This window comes from Melanerpes formicivorus, unplaced genomic scaffold (assembly GCF_026170545.1).
Source record: "Melanerpes formicivorus ecotype bairdi unplaced genomic scaffold, bMelFor1.0.p_v2 SCAF_29, whole genome shotgun sequence".
NCBI lineage: Eukaryota > Metazoa > Chordata > Aves > Piciformes > Picidae > Melanerpes > Melanerpes formicivorus.
Window position 1 is genome coordinate 7,670,748 of NW_027142381.1, and position 14,390 is coordinate 7,685,137.

General features: G+C 43.5%; 1 protein-coding gene across 11 annotated transcripts in view; it reads right to left on the reverse strand.

Moving 5' to 3' along the window:
* The window catches only part of BCAS3 (BCAS3 microtubule associated cell migration factor), a 383,738-nt gene that overhangs the window by 253,580 nt on the left and 115,768 nt on the right, over window positions 1-14,390 (reverse strand). The gene's annotated exons all lie outside the window — the stretch shown is intronic.

Genomic DNA, 14,390 nt, shown 5'->3' on the forward strand with positions numbered 1-14,390 from the left:
GTTCCGCAGCAAACGGCCACGGGATCTACAGAGGGGGGCTCCAAACGTCTGTAATTTGTTTTCTTTTACTTGTTAGGAATATAATGATTAACTCTGAACTACTGAACCAAGTGACTGTGTTGTAACAGTCCCCTCTCTCAAGGCACATTTAATTACTCCGTGCCCTCCGCTCCCAACATTGTGTAGTTTTCCATATGCAAAACCTTCAATAGAATCTCTGCGCGCAGAGAAATGAGGCACTTACAGACCATCTTCCTACACAGGGGAAAAGCTGCTTTATTTTCACACAACTTGAGGAATCCCAAGGCAGTTAAGGATAGTCAGGAAACTGCAGGATTAAGTCAGCACTTAGGAGTTCTTTATTAATCGTAGCAACAAACCTCCTACGAATTTTTAGGCTCGAATTTTTAGGCTCGCGCACAAGAAAACACTGAGTAAACAAAAAGTAATTTACTAAACTGTACAGAAAGAACTGAAAATACCAAGCCCACAGGGGAAAAAAAAATTACTAAACTCCACAGAGAGGGCTGAAAATGTTGCCATGATACAAAAGGGAGACAAATTATTTCTGACAGTAAAGATTTCCTCGAAAATCAGACAGAGAATCTGGAGATGGTGCAGATGAGTGAGGTTGAAGAAAATTGTACTGAAGAGAATTTCTTAGTAGAAATATTTGCTGTTGTTTACACTGAATTCTTTTTAGCTATTTTTATGATGTTCTGTACTGTTCTATCTTCACTGCACATTGCCTCAGACCTGTCAGAGGGGTACATGCGTGGCCCTGGGGATCTGTGACAAGGGCTGCTCCTTTCCTCAGCGTTCAGTAAACCTGAATTCTCTGCATTCTGAGTATCACTGGAACAACACAATGCCGCAGGTTATGTTTGATAAGTCACTCTAAACCCCCATAATTCTATAGTGTGCTGTTGTACCCATCCAGAAACTCAACAGCCACCCTCCATTCCCCCAGCCCTTTGAAGTAGGAAGCCTCTCCTGCAGTAAATGGGAGTTGCGTGTGTACAGGACTGCCGGATCAGGCCAAGGGAGCACAAAGAATGCAGTCAAGCATCAACATTATTTCTACAGCTCAAGCAGTTGTTGATTCACTGTCAAAAGACAAGCAACAAATAAGCTAAAGTTTAAGTCTGCTAGAAATATCAACCACTTTTCACACAGCAGTAGCCTGTACTCAGGTTGCCTTGCCACATGTGGACAGTCTGAATTCGCTCTCCCAAGGAAATATGGATATTAGTAAAGACCAAAACCCTGGAATTAGAGGAGTCTCACTTAGCCCTTACAATTTAACTGTAAATGCTAGCTTGGTTGTATACTGACACAACACACAAATCACATCCTAATGACCATTCAAGCAATACTTTATATTGCAATTAATCTAGAGAAAATTAATCACCATTGTCCCAACCTCACATTTCCAGCAGAGCACCCCAAACAGTGAGACACTTTCCCTTGGTAATCACCCCAAGGCTGAGCTAACAGCCCTCAGGACCCTGAGCAAGGCAAGTCCTTTTGGCCAAGTATTCATCTTTCCATGAGCTGTCACAGAAGAGATTTTCAGATGACAGTTCAAGAGTTGTGCATAGGATACATTAAAACCATTTTAGACTAAAGTTTATTTTCCCTGTATGCCTCCTCCCTTTTGCCTGATCTTCTCTAGCTTGGGCCACAGCTCAGGACACACACAAGAAGAAACTCTTGAATTATTTTCACTCTGATCTCACAGACTCAAGGTCCAAATTCCTGACTGCAACCAAATACAAGTCAAAAAACCTCCTACAGTTAATCCTAGTTCAACCACTTACACTTTCACTGGAGAAAAATAAAAGTCTTCTGCCCCAGTTAAAGCTGCTGATAATTAATCTCTTATTAATTTTACTAAGTGACTTGCAAAGAGCCGAGGTAGGCTGACAGGAGGAGTTTATTTGCAAGTGCAGCATTATATTGGATAAACTGTGCCTAGTGAGACACAAACCATCCACTTAGTACCTGCCTGCTGAAGTCTGCAGCAAAACAGCCTCCATCACATCACCCACCCAAAAATCTGAGCCACGCTTTTCCAGACATTTTAACCCACAAATACTCAAAGGGGGAGGGGGGAAGGGGGGGGAAGGGATTAAGTTGAGGATAAAAGTGAAGAAGGGAAACAACAATGGGCTTTGTTGTCAGAGGGAGGGAGCGGCTGCCGGGCCCGGGGTGTATTCCCAAGCCGGCCATCATTAACGGACTCGCTTCCACCCAGAAAAAAAAGGGAGGCCTGAAAGTGCCGGACAAAAGAAATCCCAGCAGACAAAGAAAAAACAAATTAAAAGCACCATTATAAAACACAGATGCTATAAGGAAAATAAACTTCACAAGATTTACTGGCTTTTGACAAAGCAGGACATCTGTGGAAAAGCCATCAGGAGCGGCTCCCAGGTACAGCCTGGCTGGGCTCCTGTCCCCCCCGCGCTTCGTCCTCACTTGCACTCTCGTCCCCACAGCCCCCGTGGCCAGGAACAAGGCTCCAAAGCTTGGGAGAGTCACTCTCCATGGACCTCCACCTTTGTGATGTCAAGTTATTGATAGCTGTAATTTTTATTCGTGATTATTTTCAATTGTTAAACCTATCAAACATTCTTAAGGCCTGAAGGTGAGGCTCAAACATTTGACTGAAGGACACATTTCTAACTTTTTAAAGTATGTTTTTGGATATGAAAGGCAAGCTACACCTAGGGCAACATGTGCTGGACTTGTGAGCTTGTAACACTACCTAAAAAGCACTCAATCAACTGAAAGCAATTAATCCAGTAAACTTGTCCTCTTCTGATCAACTAAGAGCCTTGATGAATTGGGGCCAGATTTCAAATTGGTCAGCATTTGAACGGAGCACTTCAGGGCACTACTGTCAGAGATCATCTCTGAGGAGAGAGGAAGAAAAACATCCTGATTTTTGCAGCTCCTAATGACATAAATATACATCAAAATGCAGCAGGCAGATGCATTCCCCAAGGAGCTCATCTGTGAATACAGCACAGTGCAGCCACTGTTATGCAAAGAGACTTTATTGGATCCTGAAAGAATTATGTTGATGCAGCCCCACTGATTGCTCCACCATTACTTTGTCCTCTTTGGTCTGCACATAGTGCCACATTAATGCCACCAAATCGCTTCTTCCCTGATTTAAACCTAGCTCTAATACATCAGCACTGTGGATCCCAGACATGCACACAGGCAACTCACCCCTCAGATGGAGAAAGAACTCACAACTGAGCTTAAAACCAAAACCACACCCTGAGGCTGAGGGATGCAAACACCAACTTGCCACCAAGCTGAAATCAAATCCTTTTAGCCATTACATTCCCATCGCAGTTTGAATTGCACACAGCGTGTCTCCTCACTCCAGTGTTGTGAGATCCTCTCCTGCACACAGAAATCCCACCCTGTTAAGCAGGCAAAGCAAACAGAACTTGGCCCACGCTGTTCACAGAATATCTTTGGTCAGAAAAGACCTTCAGGATCACCCAGTCCAAGCTTTGTCCCAGCACTGCAAGGCCACCACTGAACCATGTCCCCAAGCACCAGGTTCACACAGCATTTAAACACCTCCGGAGATGGTGACTCCACCACTGCCCTGGGCAGACTATTCCAATGTTAGATAGGCTCTTCTGGTAGGAAGGTAATGATCACAAGCATTTTAGTTTCTCTACACACTTTACATGAAAACCTAAAGTGGTACCAAGCACATCTCAGCCTCATAATAAAATGATTCCATGTTGGTTTTTTTCGTTATTATCATTATTAGCTTTCTTCCATTATTCCCGGCACAAAAAGCTTAGCAATGCAGCGTCAGTAAAACACAAACCCTACTTGATTAGCTTTTATATCTTACAGTATTTAACAGACTGCATTTCAAAGAGTCCCACGTAGTCTACTGACATTAACACTCCATATAAACATCTTTAATTTGGTAAATAAACCCCAGTAACTCCGGGCTATGCAATCATCTGGAGGCCGAGCTGTAGGAAAATGAGCTGTGTTTGGCCATTATTTCTCTTCACACTGAAGATTCCTCAGCTAAACATTCACTGACTGCACAATGCAAGGGAAATAAAATCCTTTCTAACTGGCAGAGGGAATATGGCAAGAAAAGCAGAAGTGTGATGGAAGTGGTGGGGGGGTTTCTTTGCCTTGCTTTGTTTTGTGTTTTGGAGGGGTTTTCAATTCAATACAAAAAAAGTTTCCCGGATGAGAATGGAAAGCTTCCCAGCTTCAGTTCCAAGACTTTCACCCTCATTGCTGACCTTTTCTCAGCCATGTTCCAGTATAATCTGTAATCTACTACAGTCAGAAGAGGAAACAGCAGCGCCCTGGTGAGAAATGCTGCCTTGTGACCTGAGCAGAGAGCCCTGTGGAAGCAATGCTGGCTTGCAGAGTCGTTTGGAAGAGCTTGACAGGCACACTCAACAGTGTCCTGAGGAGCACACTCAGCAGCACCAGCACTAATTCCTGCCAAAGGGGGCTTTGGCTTTTCTGTTCTGTTTTAGTCAGGGGTTTATCTTGGTAAAATGTTACACTTTTCCCTAGAAAAAGTCAGGAAACTAATTATTGCAGTGAGTGATCCCTTCAGAATCAAAGCTATGCTGCTGTTCCGCCCCCCAGTTGTATCTTACCAACACTCTAGCCCTCAGTGTTTCCAATGGAATCAGACCCATGAAAGGAAGAATACAAGGGATTAGCTACAGCATGTATACAGACACAACTTAGCTCCTTAGAGCAAATTTTTCCCTCAGCTAAATGAGTGCAAATACAAAACCCATCCCTAACTTGATTCCATTGCAAAGGATGGGAGAAAATAATGCAGCCAGCTGTTTTCATCTTGTTTAGAACTGTCTCTTACTGAACCTTTGGAAAGCCAGCTGCACTAAATCTCATGATTGTCCTAGAAAAGCAGAACCTTCTCTCTGTTTGCATCCAGACAAGGCATGTGATGGTGACAGGCAAGCTCATAAGTCAGAATACTCTGCTGAGACATGCAAGCGCCAATCCAAGTGCCTCAGCCGCTGTCGAGACAGAGTCCTCTGCCCTCTCACCCGAGCTCCTTGAACTTCAGCTCTTCCAACTGCTCATCAGCATCATCCACTCAGAATCTGAACATGGCCTCATAATGTTCCTTTCCTCCTTCTGAAGTTTCTCTTTCCCCTGCTATCTTCAGTTTCAACAACTTTGTCCCTCAGTTATAAAGTGTCCCACTGATACCCAAAAACCTCCTCTTGTCCTTGGCCAAGGTTAAAAGAGAGAAGGAGCAGCTGTGACCCCTTGGCCACCCATTATTTCTACCTGGCCAAAGATGGATTTTTGAAAGAACAGCTCAAGCCTCAAGCTGGGAAGTGAAGCTGTCATTTAACTGCACAATTAGTGATGTACGGCTGACCATTTCACCTACCCCCATGCATATTTCTTCTTTTCCTGCATGGAAAAGAAATTACATTGACAGTTCAGAGGAATCAAAATGGAGAGGAAACCACCTCTGCCAGAAGAGCAACAGCATCCCGGGCCCCATGGCACCTCTCACCGGCAGCTGTGAGGACATCCATAGCGTTAACTGCCTTGTGTAAAAAATACCTCCTTCAAAATCTGTCTGTTTCTGCCCTTATCATCCCCGCTCCTCGTTTTGCACAGACACCAGCTTGCTGTGCTAAGGCTCCTCAAACAGCTGCACAGTAAAGTTGCCTTCAAGCATTTCCTTAGAAAACAGCCCCTCCACCATCACACCACTCTGGCATAATAATCATTGTCCAGGACCATTTAACTAAAAATATTGCCAGTGCAAAGCTCAAGTCCATGTATGGGCAAAACTTTCCTTGAAGTAAAGACAACAACAAAACTCAATTGCCAGCTGTTGGCTTCGGGCTTTGCATGACCATAAAGCAGGCAGCAGTAGCAACACTTCAGCTGGTCTGCTCCAGGCGGTGGTTAGCAGCAAAATCAGCCAAACTGGCCTTTCTTCTCCTTAGGACACCCCATAAACACCAGCCACAGGTAGGGAAGGATCCAGACACTGCCACCCTAATTGAAACAGATTTTGTACCTTCAACTCTTCAGTGAAAAGCCTGGAAGATGAGTTTCTTGTAACTACTGCAGGTCTAGCTGTGGAATATTCTGCAAACAAATGAACAAAGGCACTGTCCATTCTCCCCAGTTCATGGACCAGATGATGTGGCTGTAGCCACCACAGCACTGGACTTGAGTTGGCAAACTCTTCTGAGCTGTGTGAGCTCAGACTTAACACTCCACTAATGAGGTTATCGCAGAAGCAGCTTCTAGGCACTGTGTAGAGACTCTGTTACTCCAGTCCCTTGCACATGGGAATTTTACTAACACTGTCTACTGGTGAATGATGAAGCACTTGAGAAAACAAGTATGCACTATTACTGCCCCTCCTTGCATCTATCAATCATAATTCAGATCAACACAGCCCTGAATTCAAAGCCTCCTTTCAGGGATGACCCCAAGACGCTTCAGCATTGGGAACTCCAGAAAATCTGGCTGTCTCAGACTTCTCTTCCAAGTGACAGAGAATAAAATAAACCTGATCAACTTAATTTGGGGGTTTTGTTGTTTTGTTTTGTTTTTCCTTTACTGCAACAACACAGCCAAAAAAAAATTGGTCAGCTTGTGTTAGGAACTGCAAAATGACTGGTCTGGGAATTTCTGCAGCAAACCTCTGTATGCAGCTGTGCTGGGTGAGGAGATAGGGAATGCTTAATAGCAGCCCCTTCCCCAAAGGGCTTAGCTTGTTAGAATGTAATATTGATGATAAACTACATACATGTTAATACATTTGTGGCTTCTTTTTTCCCCCCCTCCCCTCACCTTTTTTTTCCACTTGTGCCTTATTTTCCCTTTTTTCTGGCTGCAACAATTAGCACAAATATTTTAGCACTGAATTCAGTCCAGGTTGAATACACGGTATTCATCCCAAGTTATGTGGAAGGAAAGAGAGGGAGGGGAAAGAGTGCCTTGAGAACCACTGCATATGAGAACGTGATAATAATATCCATGGATAATTATAATAAATGGCTTGTCTGAAACTTCCATAGAATAGGAACTGAAGTAAACCATAGCAATCTCTCTCCCTCTTCCACCCACCACGCACCCTCAGCAGCTCTGCTCTTTTACCCATGACCGTTAAGGATGTTTTCTGGCTCTGTGACAGCATCGTGACTCAGGTCATGAGAAGTGTCAAAGATGCATTTCCTTGAGATGGGAAAAAGCAACTGAATTTCACAGCCCACAAGGACTAAGCAAAAAGAATAAGCCCAATCAGCAGATTTAAGGGTAAAGAGAAACCTTCTAAAAGATACAAGGATATTTTATTGCTAATCTTAATGCTTAGGTTTCTTTACATGCACAAAGTGTTTACATTTTTTTGGACTACCAAAACTGCACAGCTGATTTAAATGCCTTACTTAAGAATAATAAACTTAATAGAGACAGCATGGGCAGCACTCATTTACTGCAGAATCGATCACCAATCAAATGCACAGGGAACCTGATTCAGGCTGCAGGCACAAGGAATCAGCCCTGGATTCCCTCTCTGCAGCGGCTGCACCCCAGAATATTCACTGCTAGGGGAAGCAGAAGGTGTTTGGGTTTGAGCTCAGCAGGTCCATCAGATAAAATGATTGTTCCCACCAGCTCTTGTCCCATTCCTTTCCCTCACTGGTTACTAATGCAGGGCTTCACATGCTTTCACCTTCCTTCATACCAAGCCTTACTTGTCATACAACACTCTCAATACTTTAACCTTCTCCTTCAGCTGATATAGTCTCTTGAAGAACTCTAGATTCTACTTTCTCACCTTCTCATCAAACATATTTCAGGCTTGTATCAGGTGAGCAAAGCTTCTTTTTGTCATTTCACTGATGGCAGCTCCCTCAAGCCACTTAAATTCCTTGACCCACCAACAAATTTCTGGACCATGCTGTGTGCCCTGTACTAGACCTCTCTTCTCCCTACCTAATCCCAGCCTTTCTCCTTTTGTGCTCTGGGCACAGACATCATTCAGAAAACCTTTCTTGCATCACTCTACTGAGCAGCCTCTTTTCTCTCCTGTGATTTCAAAGCTCAGTCTTGGTGACTGCTTTTATGTTGATCACACTCATTTGTCCTTAAAACACCTTTCAGCTGTACCCAACTCTACCTCATCCTCTGCACAGACACACAAAGCACCCTGAGAAGCCATAAAGCAGTGGAGTACATTTCTTCTTCTGCATCACTAATACCTCAGGTTCATCAATTTCCAATTGGCATGAAGTGCAAAACCCTACCAAAAGTGATGCATAATCTGCAGGATGTCTTTATTACTCAGGATGTATGAGGGAGGAATACACCTAGGCTGCCTTTTATACAGCTGGTTAACTGGTGAGGTTTGTATATGGGGGAAAAAAATCCATTTTGCTGTAAATTAAGAGGCAGCTATTGAGGGGAAACTTTGAAGTAGAAGCCCAAAATATCATTTTATTAAGTTATTTTCAGAGAAACACTTAAAAATCCAGTTACCACTTCTCCTTGGGCTCCTTCAGTGCATGCCTCTGAGACATCAACACTTGACCCCACAGAAATTTTCTTCAGCTTGATGTTACTAAGACTGAAATCATCCATCTTGACAGGAAAACTTCAGTGGGACACTCACATCTGTGGTAATCCAATTCCTCTCAGCCTTCCACCTTCCTTTCACCTCACGATCCATCTTTGACATCGTGGTCTCCAGTGCACTACCTATTACTTCCCCTCCGCCTGTCTACCCACAACCTCTCTGAAACAGTTTGCTCTGGCCACTGCTGCAGCATCTGCTGTGCTAAATCACTCAGTCATACATTTTTACACTTCATATCTTAAGAACTCCAATTCCCTTCTGATGTGAGGCTCTTTCCATCTCCAATTTATCTGGAATAGTCGCAACTTCTTTCCTCAAATAAAAAAGGCAAACGTACATTTGCCTCAGCCTCAGATCCACACTGTTTACAAAAGCCCACTTCTAAAACACTTTCTGTACAGACACGAACTTCCCTTGTGACAGAATTTATCAGTCTACTTCCCTACTTATCTGAAGGGAATGGATCTTTTCCTTCCACTTCAGAAACTATCCAAAATATACCACCCACTTCTTTCACTCCACTGACTCCCTGTCCATTATAAAAATAATTTAAGAGAGAGAGAGAGAAAGAAAAAGCAAAGCAGCTAAAAAAAAAAACCCACCTCATTTACAACCAGTAAGCTCCTGGCCAGTACCCAAATTGGTGCTTATGGTCAGCTGTTCATACCTCTTCTCCCCTGCTCTACATGTGTAACCACCCAGCCCCGGGGGAGACTCCTGCCTGTGCTTCCATAGCCAAGTGGCTTCACGGAGCCCTGGGACCTTTCCAGAGGAAGTAATGGCCTCTAAAAGTCGTTAGCAGAAAATTCCCAGCAGGTAAATTATTATTTTTTCCCCCCAGTCACCTTCAAAGGGAAACTTCAAATGAGAATGTGAATGAAGCAAAGGAATCACTACACGTTGTAGGCAGCCCAGTGGATGTGGAGGGTTTACACAAGCAGCTCAGTGACTGCAGCGTAAATTCTTCCTGCATGAAGAAAGGTCCAGTTTCAGTATCACTGTTTGGTGTTCTGCACCTATCACAATACAGCCAAGACAACCATTGAGAGTCTGTTAGGAGTCATCACTAAGACAGACTCACTGAGTAATCACAATGCAAACTCTCCCACTTCTTTACTCTCAGGGTGCTGAGCACTGGAGCGGGCAGCCCAGAGAGGTTGCGGAGTCTCCTCTGGAGAGATTCCAAACCAGGACATTGTGATCCTGGACAACCTTCTCCGGGTGCCACCACTTCAGCAGTGGGGTTTGACTGGATGATCCCCAGAGGTCCCTTCCAACCCCTGCCATGCTGGGCTTCTATTAAACAATTGCTCTTAAAAGCGATTTAGTAGCATCCTGCAGAACAAACACTATTACACCTCCATCCTGCAGCTGGCGAGGAGAAGCGGAGAGGAAACGAGGAGAAGCAGGGGGGGAGAAGCGGAGAGCGAGAAAGGAAAAGCGGAGGACTAGGAGCAGGGGAGGGAGGACGAGGATGAGGAGCAGGGGCGGCGGGTGAGGACGCGCTCCCCTCGCACCGCCCCGGGCCAGCCCCGCGGGACCCGACATGGCCGAGGGGAGGGCGCCCCCTGCAGGCTATCCAGGAGGAGGCGGCTGCGCCTTTTCTCCCCACACATCCCGGGAATGGTGTGGAAAAAAGGGGATTTTTAGGCAAATTGGGACAGCTAGACAAGGCTGGGGAAGAAATTATTTTAAAGCCCGTTTAAATAAATTAGAAAATAATGAGAGGCGGTGGAAAACCACAACTGCTAAGCAAAGAGGAGCATCGGAAGTACATTAAAGCATGAGCCCTGCTCCTGTTTTGTTTCTACACATTGATAAAAAATATTTTGCATGGAGAGAAGCTACAATTTACCAACAGAAAAAATACGAACTGAAAAAGCCCAAAGCTTAACAGAAGCTTTCCAAGCAACTGTTTTCAGCTGGTGTTTTACATGCCAGCTCTGGAGCTAAAGGCTGGGAAGGAACTGCCCTCCAGTGCTCTAAGATATTATACAGTTAATTTTCTTTGAAACTATTTTTGTCTGCCTCTCTCTAAATAGGTGGTTTCTTAAGTGAGTGTTACTTAAAGGAAACCAATCTGTTTTTCAGGAAGGGCTGATGATGTCAGTACTTTCAACTCTGCTTTCCCATAAGAATTCTTCTAGTAAAAGGAGTTTCACTCTGGGAAATAGTGAAAAGTAACATGAAAATATGCCAAGCATCTCAGACTGCATGTTTACCAAACTTCAAGTTTTATGCCTGAGTTTTGATCCTGTTGTGACTGCAACAAACTAAGGAAAAGTGGGAGAGAGCCTTTTGGATTTATTTTTTTTTTTCAATGAAAAACAATTTTGCAATGAAAATACAAAAATCTTAGATTATTTATGAAGAGCTAAAGACAATCCTGAATGCAATGTATACAGAACAACATGTTGGGGATTTGTTACCATTCTAAATCTAGGTACCCCAATTTCAGCCCAGGTATTGAATCTGAAACAGAACCAACAACAGACTTTTGGCAGAACTACACCATGCAAATAAATATATCAACCCCCAACAACATGCCAAGATAAATTCAGAAGGTATCATAGTATCAGTCAGGGCTGGAAGGGACCACAAGGATCATACTATTATTCAATCTCTATGGCAGGTGTGGATGTGTAGCTATAGGTCCAATGTGTGCTTAGCTTTACTATCACAGCATCACAGAACGGTGATGGCTGGAATGGACCTCTGAAGATCATCTAGTCCAACCCCTCTTGCTAGGGCAGTATCACCTAGAGTAAATCACCCTGTATTATTGTTTGCTCTGATACTGGAAATTCCTGCAGTTGACAACAGAAAAAAGCCTCCAAGTAGAGCTAGAGAGACCTTAACTTGATGGTGGTGCAAGAAGTAATGGTAATAACATGCTGCACGTTTTAATTTGCAGAATAAAAATACTAAGAGTTAGCTCTGTAGCTTCCAATCTTCCAAATAAAGCCTTGCATTTTGATAGCTAAATGCTCCTTGCCACTCACAAATAAGTGTCCTGGAGATGGCAGGGGATATGTTTGCATAACCAAAGACCTAGTTCTGCTTTCACTACTCATCCATCAATCCACACAGTGTACCTGTGAGACAGGTGAGGACCCTAAACCCCATTTCATACAAGTAAAAAAGGTTACATAAGGCCATATTCTACCCTAATGTTCACCCCACAACCAACTGCTGTCGTAACAGTCTTATAATAGTCAAAGCCCATAAAAGGATCCCAACCTAAGTCAGATGTTACTGACAACACATTCTGGCAATCCAAGGGAATGACAAAAATATAACCTCACTGGATTAACAGACAGAATAACCCAAACAAATTCTGTGCTAGCTATAAAAGGTGCAAAGGAAATGGCGTTTTATCATCCCCAACTTAACAGTTTACTTCATTCCAATAAGAACAAAGCCAAACGATGATTCATTTGGAAATTAAATCGTCCCCACCCCCCAGTAGAGGCATACATGGTGTGGGTAAACAGTTCCTGGGGTACTCAGGACGAAATGTAAACAGATTGCCCTGCTACTATACACAGAGCAAACAGTTGCGTTTCGAGAATGGGAGCCACAAAAACAAGAGACAAAAAAGTATCACAAAGCCTGAACTCCGAAAGTATTTACAAGAGCAAAAGCTAATCACAAGGTAACAACAATAGATGACAACTGCCAAACAAAAGAAGAAGATCACGAGCAGTGCCTCCATCACAAAGTCCAATCTTTCAGCCTAGGGCTGTGGCCCACGCTGCTGTAAGGGGAAAGAAATATTAGCAGAAGGATTAACAATGAGTTTTTCCTACTTAGGGTTTATTGCAACTTTTCTAGATCGCAAAGGACAAGAGGAAAATCGAGAGGACATGACTCCACACACCAAAAATCCTCCAGAGAGGAACCCAGTCGATCACAATCTTCTCCAAGTCTCTCACTTAATTTGTGCCGGCGTAAGGGTGCTCTCCAGGACATGCTCTCTGGGTTTATTTCCATTATAATCAGCCTTCCATGTAAGCTAGAGGCTTGAGTAAGGAAAGTAAGTTATTCTTGATGAAAACTACAAACTTAAAGTAATTCCAGACGCGGGGAACAAAAAGATTATTATTCTTGTTACCCAGTAGAAAGCCGACAGATAAAATCAGCTGAGTAAAATTTACCCAGGGACACATAGTGAGGCAGAAGTAAAGCAAAGGATGAAATCCCAAAGCATCCTTTTCTGCTCTCAGTACTAGCCTGCACGCCTGTCACCAGGCTGCTGCAGCTTCTCTGAGCAATAATTTAACATTCTGATAAGGAGCTGTTACAATCTCAGCAAACACATCTTAGCTCACAAATTAAAACAATCAGCAGTCTCTGGCTAATCCAGCTGCCACACACACACACACAGAGCAAGTCCCTCCACTCAAAGTCCCTCTCAGCTTCAGGGTGTTGGGTTGTTGTTTTTTCCCCAAGTTGATGATAAATAGCTCATTATAAAAGGCATAAAATTCAGTTCAATGTCCTCCTGACTTCAGCCAGGTAGACTGAGAGATTACTGAAATGAAAAAGCAGCAAAGCTATTGCTAAAACCATGACAACGTTTTACCAAATGGATTATTTTAAACCAAAAGACAACTCCACTGACTCCTCCACACAATCCCCAACAAGTTTCTCATGGAAAACTTTCACTTTAAAGTTTGCAAGTTACCAATAAAAAAAAAATCTCAGTCTGAGTCCAAGCTCAAGCCCTCCTACACTGTACGAAAGCATGAGCACAATCTCCACGGGGAAACCAAAGTTACCTTCGTGCCTTACTTCTCAGCGCCCATGTGCAGCCTTCCACTGGAGCTAATTGTTTCAACAGAGCTAATTTTTAAGCAGTGAGGACTGCACAGAGATCTTTGAAATAAATCTCATTTCTTTATTGTAGTTCAAGACAGACATTTGAAAACTGAAGCCTTAAAACTCTTGAGACACTCCCACAAATGCTGCTCTCTTTCTCTCAGGGACTTGTCCGTGCATGTATTTCTCCTACCCAGAAAATCTGTGCACCGCTGAGGATCCCAGAGCAAAGGAAACTGCTGTTTCTTCTGAAAGAAAGTGTCAAATCTATTCAGAACCTCAAATGCACCTAAGAGTACTGTGAAGGCAACAACTTACTGCAATTTCCCTTGACGGAAAACAGAATTGGTTGGATGAAAGCTACACAAATTGATAGCTCCTTCCTCTCCTCTAAGTGATGTCAACAGTTAAAAGGGCCTGGATGTGCCATACTAAACCTTTACAGTGTTCCCCAGCCTGTTACAAGCCTGATGTGCTGAGCTGCTGTACAAGAAGACAGAAAGTTTAATGGTAGATACAGAAATGTCTCCAAGGAGGAGGAAACTACAGATCACATTTTGGGTGCCTTCCAGTGGCCTCAGGCAGAGGAGCATGGCTGTGCAGAAAAACTTTGTTTAGCAAAGTTCAAATAAAGGAGAAAATACAGAGGCTGCTGCCGAGACAGCTCTGCTTCCCTGAATAATCAACAAGCTATAGAAGTGTTCCTTTGATTCAGAAATCCCACAAAGATTCTCTCCTCACACCCTTTTGCTCCTCTGAAGCATGTCCACCATAGCAGTAGGCTGTACAGATCAATCCTTACACATTCTTTGTATGCTGTCACATAGCTCACACACCCACAAAAAAGCCAGTACACAAAAATCTGTGCCCTTGACTTCCCATTGTCTAGTTCCCACGTTTTTCCTCAAACAGT